This window comes from Bactrocera neohumeralis, chromosome 6 (genome assembly GCF_024586455.1).
Source record: "Bactrocera neohumeralis isolate Rockhampton chromosome 6, APGP_CSIRO_Bneo_wtdbg2-racon-allhic-juicebox.fasta_v2, whole genome shotgun sequence".
Classification (NCBI taxonomy): domain Eukaryota; kingdom Metazoa; phylum Arthropoda; class Insecta; order Diptera; family Tephritidae; genus Bactrocera; species Bactrocera neohumeralis.
Window position 1 is genome coordinate 66,618,710 of NC_065923.1, and position 12,313 is coordinate 66,631,022.

Consider the following 12,313-nt stretch of genomic DNA (forward strand, 5'->3'; position numbering starts at 1 on the left):
GGTTCCCTACTTAAAAAAAAAAACAACACAGAAACATGAAATTTAATGGGGGTGTTTTTTTTTATAATTCGAAAGAACATTATTTAATGTTCTCTTTCAAATGTTGGCCACGTCTACGTCTCAGATGGTCCATCCGTTGAGTCCAATTTTCGATGATTCGAACATTTCGACTGGTAACTGGCTAGGATACGCGTGAAGTTTTGCTCCAAAGCCAGAATCGAATCGGGATTGTCCGCATAGACTTTAGACTATACATATCCACACACGAAAAAGTCCAACGGTGTGATAAGACACGATCTTGGCCCATCAACCGGCCCAAAACGTAAAATTATCTGCTCACCGAAGTGTTCTCTCAATAAATCCATTGATTGATGCGGTTTGTTGAAACTAAATGTTGCTCGAAAATGTCGAATGTCGCTTGAGAAGGTCGAGCTTCTTAAGTTTTTGCACAAGCTTTTGTGCGCTTTCAATTTATGTAAGATCACGACGTAAAATGCGCCAAGTCGTTCCATATGTCCAAACGTCACTTCGAGTTCGTTGTTTAGACGTAAGTCTTTCCAAGATGAAATGCCAAAAAATACTGTACAAAAATAACATCATAGCTTGAGAAGAAAAAAAGGCTATTTAAAAAACCTGCTACCTCCACTTGGATCACACATGATATTAACATTCAATACATTAGCAAAAAACTCCATTTTTCAAGTACACAAGTGTTTATTACCCCTTAGGCTTTTACGAACTTGTTATGAGAAATAAATGTCAGATTTATCTTTCATTTCAGTGGATTCAAAGCATTTGTTGTCGATTTTGATCAAAAGTCGATGATTTGTCTCAATAATTTCGTATTTTAACCGAAGACTATTGGAAACCAAATTCATTTGTATGGGGGAACATTATTTCCAAAAATTGTTATTTCCATATTATTCCAAAAAATCATTACGTATCAATTTTATTTAAGCGGCGATTCTTTACTTACTGCAGTTACTAACAGCTGTTCAATTTGAAAACATAAAACAAACAGAAAAATTGTAAAATGACATCAGTTCAGTGTTTGTAAACAACTTTTACTCAGTCAATATCAATTTTTAGCCAAAGGCAAAAGCTTTTAATTTAAATTTAAATTTTTAGTAGAAAATATTTTTGCGTGCCTAAAAACCGGTTTGTATTCAAAGGTGCGTTAAAGTGAAGCTAATCCCCTACTGTGGCGTTTTGTACTCGCAGCTTCCATTCAGTGAGAATAAAAATGAAAAAAATATTTAACGTCACGACTTTGTTTGCAAGACCCACGAGCAAAGCTTTAGAATTTATTAGCGTTGCACTTGCTATCTGTGCGAGCGTGTCGCTTCACCGGCGGTACGTAAGTTTTGTATTGAAAGTGGTGAACTGGAGTGTACAGAATAAATTATTAAATAAACAAAATAAAATATGGCAGACGTCGAGGCAACTCAATACAATGGAAACGGTTGCAACAAACGTAACAGTACCGAGGACACTAAAAAGTTTAATGGATGTGGTTGAATATTAAATAGGAAAGGGTGGTCAAAATTTACGATTCGAAGAGGTTTTTAAAGTATTTTTTAATATTTAATATTATTTGGCGCCCTTTAATGCTATGTGGTGGAGTTAACGAAGTCTTCGGTGATCCAACGATTATTTTAGATTAAAGCATGTAACTGATCACCGCTAACCCGTAAAAATATTTGAAATCTATCAAGATGATTGCCACTCGGTAGATATATGTAAATGTGGGGCGTATATATTTATTTCGGTACAATCCCACGGTGGCGCAATTGCGAATCGCTTTTTGTGGATTGGGCAGAGCACACTTAAATTCCAATCGTCGGGCATGTTTTCGTTCAGAAGGGTAATAGGTATTCGAACTTCTTCATGGTCAGGCAAGTTAACGTCTACTCCATCCTCATCGATTTGGAAATCGGGTTCACCATCTCCAGATGTTATATTTTTACTGTTTTGAGCATCAGTCACTAGATCACCTCCGGGGGGTTCTACAAGAGTACTATGCTTCGGTCTTGAAACCTTCTGTTAGTCGCCGCATCTTTTCGTAGAATTTTCGAGCATTACTCCTGTCGGTCAGTTTGGCAAACTTTTTGTACTCACTCGCGTTTAAGCCTTTCTCTTTTTTTGTCTGCAAATGCGTCTCACTTACCTCTTCAGCTTTTGGTATCTATCCCACCTCGTATGTGTTGTGGTTGATTGTAATGTTGCGAGGTAGACAGTCTGCTCTCTCTCCACTGCGACATGGCACTCTTCATCGTACCTGCTCTTCTTTTGCCTTTTCCGAAAAGCAGTGGTTTCGTTTGCTGCTGCTGCGTTGCGTACAGTTACTTGAAATAGACATCTCGGCCAAAAAGTAGAATAGAACGCGAACATTTTCGAGCGATTATTTTCTACAACTTTCGACGTGGATTAACTCAGCAATAATGCATAGATAAATTTATATCAGTTTTTGGCGGTCAACCTCCATCTTGACACCATCATCTCCACAATGATGATGACATGCGGAAGATCCAGCAAATCTTGAATTCGCTGTTTTTTAATGGGCTCAGCAGGCAATTAAAATGTATAAGCTTCTCTCGACAGACCAAATTAACACAAGTCGCGGATAGTACCCGTGCATTTGTATGGCGCAGTAGCTTGGACGATGTCAAAAAGTTATGAGATGGCGCTTAGAATGTTCGAGAAAAAAGTCCTTCTCAAGATTTTTGGCTCTTTACATATTGGAGATGACTATCTTATCCGGACAAACAACGTACTGTTTTGATTTGTCCTACAACGTTATCCAGCGACTAAGGTAGCTTGGTTATGTTGTGTCGATGGATAATGACGTTTCAGCGAAAAAGGCTTCGATGCATAAGTCGATGGTAAATCACGTAGTGATATACCGTGTCTTCGGTGGAGCAAACAATTAGAAGAAGCAGTGACGAAACTTGTTGTAGGTGGCCCTTGGCCTACGAACCTGCCATAAAATATACACGTGAGCCGCTTGCTTCAAGACAAACGCCTGCTGTAGCCGTCACTATCATGTGAGCTGACACTACGAAGAACATCCCTCGATGGCTACGCTACCGCCGGCATCGCTCTGAGGATCATTGTACTTAATAAGCCGCCTCATCGCGACACGATAACAATCCTCGCTAGGGAGGATAATATTATATATTCTTCATATTGAACTTTTTGAACACCCCTTATATACCATATTATATATGTAATTTATCAGTACACCGCTACGCTTAAGCGACTTAATGCGTCTGCTGGAAACACAATACAGTTAGCGACTATGTGTGCTCCTTTTATTGGCCAGCAAACTGTTTAACTGACTGACATTTGACTGTTGCTTTAGCCGCTAATTAAATAAAAGGTTTATATACATATACATACATGTATATACATACCTATGTATAAGTATTTATATACAAAGGAGTATGCTGGCATATGACTTAATAGCTCACATGCCAATTATAGCTTGACAAATTAAATAACGCTATGAAATTAATTAGAGAAATATGGGAAGCAAGTAAAATAGCAAAAATAAAATAATAATGAGCGTATAAAAATATAGTATATATAGATATATACAAACTTTTCGACCAAATTAGTGTCCAACAGTATGGCGAAATTTTATCTCCGTGCAGAAGTCCATGCGAAAAAGATAAAAAAGCAATTGCCAAGTCAATTCAATGAATGTAAATATTGTCAATATCAATTGACACCCGTTAGGCGGCCAGAAAAAATAACAATAAAAATACAACAGCAACAACAAAAGGGTAGCCAAACAGCGGCAGAAATCGAAAAGTGCGAATTCTATGAAATTAACGCGAGCGTGTGGAGAAAAATATAAAAAATGCCAATAAATAGATACCGATAGAAATTGAAAGGCAAAAAGCGAGTCAAGGTAAACCTTGCTCAAAACAACAAATAAATAACCAAATGCAGTGCAAAAAACAGCAATGATAGCAGTTTCCGTTTGAGGTGAGCAGGGGGCGAGGTAAACAAAAGGTAGAGTTCAGAACACACGCGGCGCTGATCGGGAGGAGTGATTGCAATGCAGTCAGCCTTTGGAGCTCGCTCGACTTTGTTAAGCGGTGTGCGATTTTGGCTCAGATATTTGTATGTAGAAATCAATGCACTGGAGAGTTTTTGTTAGTGCATTTGACATTTTTATTTTCTTAATTTACACGCGCATGCGCTTCGTGTACGCGAATTCTTGCATGTGATTTAAATTTTTATATTCAGTGTTGATATTTTATATCGTTAAATATGCAAATTAACTTTATGCAAATTAATTGCCAAATCAAGCGTTGAACCCAGTTATTAACAACAAGAAAATACGAAACTTTTCCAAAATCTTTAAAGCTGTTATTAAATTTATGCATTTAATTTAATTTATTTTTATACATAAAATTCAACAGCCACACTTTTAAGAGTCGATGCACTTGAGTGGGGATTCATAAATAATGCTCTGCTACCTTTCCATATGCATTTCGACCGACTAAAGGAAATGAGTTTTTGTCACAATTCCAACGTGTTACTTATCATAAATTGACGCGATCTCATATTTCTCCAACATCCTTCTACGTATATCTATCATACTTAGATTAATGTCTTATTCTTCTTTATTGGCGTAGACGCCGCTTACGCAGTTATACCCGAGTCCGCACAACCCTGTAGAGGGATGTTTCGCCTTTCGGTCTAAGATCGGGAAGTCGTGAACTGCTTGAGACAGATGTAAAAAAATCGTTTCTGGCCACTCCTAAGTGCATGGCGCTCAGAGCACTTTTCTTATTTTCGGTCGTCATATCGGTGGAAATATTCTGGGAATGCAAGTACTGAGCTTATGGAGTTAAGTTTTCTGTAACATGATATAATGCCTAGGTAATTAAAATTCGTCAAAAAATGGCAGAAGAAACATGAGTTTATTGAAATATTTTCCTCGCAATCACTTGAAAGAAGGTTCTAGAATATATTATCCGATATAGTGAAGTATCTAAACGTGAATTTTGGTGTTTTTTAGCATGCAAATTTTGGGTTTAAATTTATTTATATGAATTGGCGGTGTCTTTGGCCCCAAATCATCTTTCGATCTTCAATTGGATATTATTGAACTTTTACAGAAAACAGCAAATATCGATAATAAGCTTGAGGCTTGGTGAATTCTAACATCTTCCTCAAAGGACGAGCACAAATGTATTCCAGTTATCAGTGATGTTCCGAGTGACTGCTGGGTTAATAATATTACGAGAAAGAAACATTGTAAACAATTTTCCGTAGTAGAGAACGTATGATGTCTTAGAGTGATCATATGGTTGTTGTAATAGCCCGAAAAAGTGGCAAGAGGACGAATATTCAATGCGGAATGACTTTTGTGGAGACCATAAGAAATACTGAAGGTCCAGAAAACGTGGAAGTATCAGAAAACGAAATCGGAGAGAGTTATGAATCACTGTTTTACTGAGTGCTCATCTTGGAAGACTACGTTTTATCATCTCGCGAACAGACTGTCGTTAAAATAATTCGAAAAAATTTGGTGTTACATTAATAATGAGTCTAGAGAGAATTTGAACTCTAAGAAGACTGGAGCTCTTGTCGTAAATGGAGGTATGCCATTGTTTTATTGAGAGATTTCCTTTGGTCATTGAAATAGTTTGGATAGCATTAGAAATATATATGCACAAAACTAAGAGAAAAAAACCTTTTTAGGCAATAGAACTCCAGAAGAGTTAGAATTTATTATAATATAGTGAAAGTATTTAGTTAAATAATCAAATAATAAAAAAAGCTAATTAAATTAAAAAAAAAAACAAAATTAAAAATTATTAATAATAAATTAAAGTATAAACAATAGTAATAATTAATTAAATAATAGAAAAATAATAAAAAGAGAGAAAATTGCATTGTAATTAAATAGTATTCTTGCCCGGTTAAGCAGTTTTTGTTTTAAAACGTAATTCAATATTTTTTTTAATTTAAGAAATTTATTCTAAAGTAAAAAATATTAATTGTATAAAAAATAATTAACTCAATTAAAAAAAAAAATAAATAAATTATAATAAGTAATTAAAAAACTGAAATTAATAACAACAATTAAATTATAAAAAATTAATATTAATTGATTACATTATAAAAATATATTTAATAATAATTAATTACATTGTAAAAAATTAATTAATAATATTTAATCGATTATTAATATTTTTTTCTTTTTATATTTTAGTGTAACTTTGTGCCTTATTAACGTCAGTAATACAAAAAGGTGAGTAATAGTGCAAACAAAATCCATTATTATCGCAAATAAAACATACATACATATTCACACTACCAATTATGAATTAACAATCTGATCTTGCTAGTTGCTATTTGTATATTAAATTCGCAATTTATTGCTATTTAACACATTTTATTTTATTGAAGTGCAAATTAGTTTTAGAAGATATATATATATGTGCGTATATATGTTGCTATATATCGAATCTTTGCATTTTTCGAATACAAAACTGCCACTAATAAAGCGCTAAATAGTGCGAAATTTGTTCTAAAGCAATTCCATAGCAATTATTAGAAATAAAAATAATTGCAAATAAATTCAAGCTTTTTGTTGAACGTGTGTTGAACTTTCAATTTCGTAGCCAAAATATGAATTTCTAACACGTTTTAGTTGCTATGATTGCGCTAGGATGCGGCTAATTACACACACCTAAGCCAAAGTCAGTTGCGTGTTTGCTTTGTTTTACTAATTGGTCGCATTTAATGCTGGTATTTATTGGCTTACAAACATATGTTTCGAATTGTATATGTGTAAATAAGTGTGTACATTGGGGTCTGCGTTATTTTCCAAGTTAATATTTTTCCCAAATGACGTCAGAATTTTCAGGTTTTGCTAATGTAAGCAAGTTTTTTATTTTTAATTTAAGCTGGGATTTTTAATCTTTTGCAAAAAAGCGTTTATCTCGAAACAAAAATACCTATAACTTTGAAAAGTGATACTCTAATACAAAATATTACACTCTATTAAAAAGGTCTTATTAATTTTTTCCATAATAGTTTTCATTTAGTTGTTATACGTGGTTAAAGTTAAAGTAAATGATCTGAGCATAGTCATGCATACAAGTGATTCATATGGTACACTCTGTGTTGCTCATACGCCATGGTACCATTGTATCATATGTACATATATTGTATGAATGCTCCATACAGTTGATGCATAACTTTAACAGCATATAACTTTTGAAGAATTATTTGTATGAAAAAAAATTTTCGACCTTTTTTGTAGCGGGAAAAATGTTAGATGTGTTAGAATTAATAATTTATTGCAAAAGATCAAAAAATCATATGTTAAATGTAAGGAAACTAAAATTATTTAGTTAAGTTTTAAATTGAAAATAAAGAGCTTTTTACCTTGGATCCTTGTTTTTAGGGCAAAAACTGAGACTTTAGGCGACGTTTGTAAAAAAAATTAACTTGTGAAATAACGGACAGCCTAATGCTTATACTATATGTATGTATGTGATATATTACATCTTTGGTTGCGTCTGTTGACTTTAGTGGCTACCAATTATAATTGAATGCACGTATTTAATTGTTATTTCTAAAATTTTATGCAATTAATAATAAATTTTATGACATCGTAAATAATTTCAAACGTAAACTAGTCATTAATAAACGTTATTTAATTAACATATAGTATATACATACATATCACTCGTGTAAATATTTCATATTTATGATATAATTATTTTAATGATAAAATCAAAGCAAATTCCACCACCTTATACCGCAATGTGTGAAATGTGTTTGAAATTGATTACTCGGAAATCTCTAATTGAAATTTAACTTTTAACTGTCAACCACACGCTTGCGTTGCGCAGGTTGTAAGTTAAACAATGAAATCATAAATTCACTTATATATACATATATATTTATATAAATTTGCTGTTTGCCATTTTCCTTCGACGCAAATAAACAGTTAAATTGTTAACAATTAAAATTTATTGCACTCGCATGTTAATGACGCCGCCGTAGGAGCACTAACAGGGCGCCCAATGGCGTTTTGCCTTGCTAGCTTAATTCATTCATCACTAGACATTTTCACTTTGTTTTTATACGTCTTTATGTCTATAGTACCTTTAATTTTGTTGTTTTACTATCACTTTTATGTTGTTGCTGTTGTTGTATTTTCATTCAATTTCACTTGTTTTCTCATAAAACTGACTGCCATAAAATAGCTGTGCTGCCAATGACGCCCAGTGGGTGAGCGCATATTTATTCAAAGTATATTGTTGCGTCAAATATGTATGTTGCAGCAACATTGTTGCTATAATCCTTTGACCTGTTGTGGTGAAAAAATAAAAAGCAGTAAACATTTTTCGCTTAAGTTAACTGTCGGTTACTTTGTGTTGAAGTTTCGAATATTCGCTTTATGAAATTTTTTGGTGGCTGTGCGCATGAATATTTCCAACAAAAAATAAATCAGTTTTTCATACTTTTCAAAAACAGAACAAATTTCAACAAAGAGTGCTTACCATCAGTGTTGGCGTGTACTCTGCTAGATCTGTGATTGCAGGAAACATTAATTCAAATAGAAAAAATACTCAAGGGAGAAACTGACGGCCTTAACTATGTAAATAAAACAAAAAATTTTGGAAAGAAAAAAAATGATATATTAATGTCAAAAGTTTTAAAACTGAACTTTAATATTAACAATATTTGTATCAAAATTGCTTGATCAATGCCTCTTTAAACGAAGTCATCACTTGCCATTAAAATTATGTTAATTTAATATAGAAACCATTTTACCAGACCAGGCACACTTTACATTTTCTAATTATATGAAGAGCAAAAATTTAATATGTCACCAGCAGAATTTCACCATTAACATATAATTTTTTTCTTTCCAAAATTTATTGTTTTATCACATTTTGTTTTCGAGTGATCAGTTGGTTGTTAAAATAGCTCTAAGTAGCTGAATATGGAATGATTTGTAGAGTTCATAAGAAATTCTGCAGTTTAGGAAAATTTAGAGTAGTGGCGGTCACTGTTTTATCGAGAGAATACATTCTCGGTAACGGATGTTCGCTAAACCTTATTTAGTGATTTAATTATTTCGTATCGTTCTCTATAAAAAATTCAATGCAATATTGCATTACCTTAGTCTTAGTGAAAGTCAAACCAGGTCTCACTGAGATAATTGTAATCCATGCTATTTTTTGCCAACGCAAAACTTTTGTCCAATATCTCTGTTAAAATGAGTTTGTTTAAAGAAACCCCGTAGAATGTTTGAATTTTCCCAAAATATGATTTAAATTAATATTCGAACATTACAAGGGTCTTTAAGCTCCAATAATTTTGAAATTTTAACAGCAATATCAGCTGTGGAGAAGTAGTCGTCTTTGAATCATTAATTCTTTGTTCGATATAACTAAAATGTCTCGAAAATAGAGTATGGAGTTGGCGCGGGGATAAAATGTCCAGAGTTAAGCATAAGGTTGCTTTTTAAGTTGCCGGGCCACTGTTGTATATGTCAAGCTGAGGTCTTTGCTTTTGCGAAAGCCACAGAGCTGACCCTAATGCACCTGCAGGCAACATCTGCGTAGACAGCAAAGCAGCAGTCAAGACAGTAACTTCTAATGGTGTACGGCTAACACCCACGTGAGCAATATTGTGAAACCCACGCATTGTCTATACGACGTTTTGTATAGAAGCATGGTAAATAAAATCAAAAGCCGATGGACCGAGCTACCTGTGTGCAACACGGTAGATCGGAAGTACACAAAATGGTTGGAAGAAACGACTATAGCAACATAATCGGAGTACTAACTACTCACTGTCGGGTGGCGACACGCGGCCGCAGAACGAGGATGACAGATCGAGAAGACTGCAGGAAATGTCTAGAGCAAGGCACCAGGGAAATAATAGATTATCTCTTGTGCGTTTGTCCCACATTAGCAAGACCACGCTGAGAGCATCTGCGGTCCCTACGATATGATACACTGGTGGAGGTATCGATAGTGAGGCCACAGAGAAAAGATAAAATTCGCGTCAAGCGCAGGCATCCTAAAGGTTGACTATTCCTCATGGATCTAGTAACTGAACTCGACCGGGTATCGCAAAGGACCAAAACTGGTCTATGCGTAGCTCATTAGCCTACCAGACTAATCTAAAATTGCATATTTGAAATCAACAACAAAGTTATCCACTTCTATTCATAAAAGAGAATAATGCTTACGTCATTAAAGTAATATGACTGTTGGCTACCACCATTACATTTTGCCCGTTCGATTCGGCACTCTCCAAGGCCTGGCGTATCGTGCACTGTAGTAAAAGCTGATTACTTACGTTGATTATTAACGTGCTCAATTAGAAAATCTGTTGCGTCTGCTTGTGTACTTAATACATTTCAGCAACAATAATAACTACTTGGAATGTTTCGAAAACTAACTAAACAAAGTTCAGCGAAAACTATGCAGAAATCGTAACCTTAAAAACAATACTTTGAAATACGAAGAGTTGGCTGCGAGAAGAAGAGGAAAAAAAAATATTTAGCCAGTGTGCTGAGTGTTTACAATGCAAAGTATGCCGTACAGAAAAATATAAAACAACAATAGAAACAATCAACAAAATAAAGCCGTTCGAAATTAAACCAAAATAAATGTGGGAAAAATAAGTAGAATCACGAAAGCAACACCGAAGCGCAGAATTTGTTTAACAAAGTGTTTTCAACACTCCATAAAATAAAATTCGCAAACACAACGAAAACAACAGCAATAGCAAAAGCCAAACAGCTGCTGCTATTACTGCAGCAATGAGAACAGCCGCAATACGGCATATGAAAACAAAAGTAAAATACCGACACACACACATCAAAAAAAAAAAAATATTACGCACATTAACAGAATACGAATTTCCGCTCCTAAATATTGTTTTGTTTCAATTTTTTTCATTTTGTTTTTATATTATAATTTTCTGACTGATTTTTTTTTTTAAACTCTTGCGCCTTCACAACTTGCCGCATAGCATTCGGAGCATTATTTGTTTTTGCCCTGACCGTCACTGGCCAATAAGTAACAAAACTGAAGCAAGCAGGCAGTTTAGAGAGCGCGCGGTTGTTGCAGATTTTGTTGTTTACTTTTGGGTGGGCGCCGTCGCCGTCGCAGTCGCCGATGCCGACACAATGCGTGTATTGTTTTTGTAAAATTATGTGCTCCAAAACACAAGCTGAGCGCAATGCTGTGCTAGTGAGAGCATTGCTGAGCACCATTCAATTGGAGAGCGTATTTTCTGTTTGCCAATTTTGTTTGCAAAAGCAAGGGAAGTTAAGTGGAAAGCTAGGAAGAGGAGGTTTGAAACTAACATCCGGCATAGGGTTACCTGAATAACGGATGGACAGGAAGCAGTTGAGGGGAAATTGAATTTTTGAAAAAAGTCAAAATAAACAAAATAGAAGATGAAAATTCATGAAAGAGTTCAACGAGAGAAAAAATTTAAATGAAAATCATTATCAGTCCAAGGGTAAAAATATATCGGGTATTTTATATTTAAAGAATGAATCGTCGTAAATAGTATAATGAAAAAAATTAAATCTTGAATATTTCGGCTTCACTAGTTTGCAGATTTTTATGGCATTCATATGTTGTTTGAAGCGAAATTTGGAATTTCATGTGAAAACTATACTTTCTATTCGTTTCAAACTGGTCTGTGGATTTTGCTTTAATAGTATAGACCGTAGACTCAACGTAACCGCACAATAATATGGTCTATGATATGAACCATTTCTTAATATGACTCGATAGTGAAGAAAGTTAACTCGCTATAAAAAGTAGTTATATGACCTAGTGGCAGATTAATTTCTTAATATAAATCGGTAATGAAAAGGCTAACCCCATAAAGGAAAGGTTTTACACGCTGTATGGTTGTTAGACCCTGCTGCTAAAACTATTTAGCATTGAGACAACAGGTTTTGTTGTAGAGAAGAAAAATGTTGCGAATCAGTTCGTTATTTTGATGACAATGTTGGTACATCCTTATTCTTCTTTACTGGCTTAGAATAGCCAAGTTAACAACAGCGTTTCATCTTTTCGCAAGGTGGCGCCGATTGGAGATTCCAAGCGAAGCCAGGTGCTTCTCCAACTGGTCTTTCCAACGCAGTGGAGGTTTTCCTTTGCTTCCCATGCTGAATTATGTCAATCGCTCAACACGCAAAGGAACCATAAATCTTTCGCAGAACCTTTCTCTCGAAAACTCGCAACGTCGACTTATCAGTTGTTGTCATCGTCCAGGCCTCTGCACCATATAACAGGAC

General features: G+C 34.6%; 1 protein-coding gene across 1 annotated transcript in view; it reads left to right on the forward strand.

The window, feature by feature from the left end:
- LOC126761719 (protein phosphatase 1 regulatory subunit 16A) overlaps positions 1-12,313 on the forward strand; it is a 110,284-nt gene that overhangs the window by 22,114 nt on the left and 75,857 nt on the right. The window contains exon 3 of the mRNA XM_050478091.1: positions 6,233-6,271. The gene's annotated coding sequence lies outside the window, so the exon portion shown is untranslated. The remainder of the gene's footprint in view (positions 1-6,232; positions 6,272-12,313) is intronic.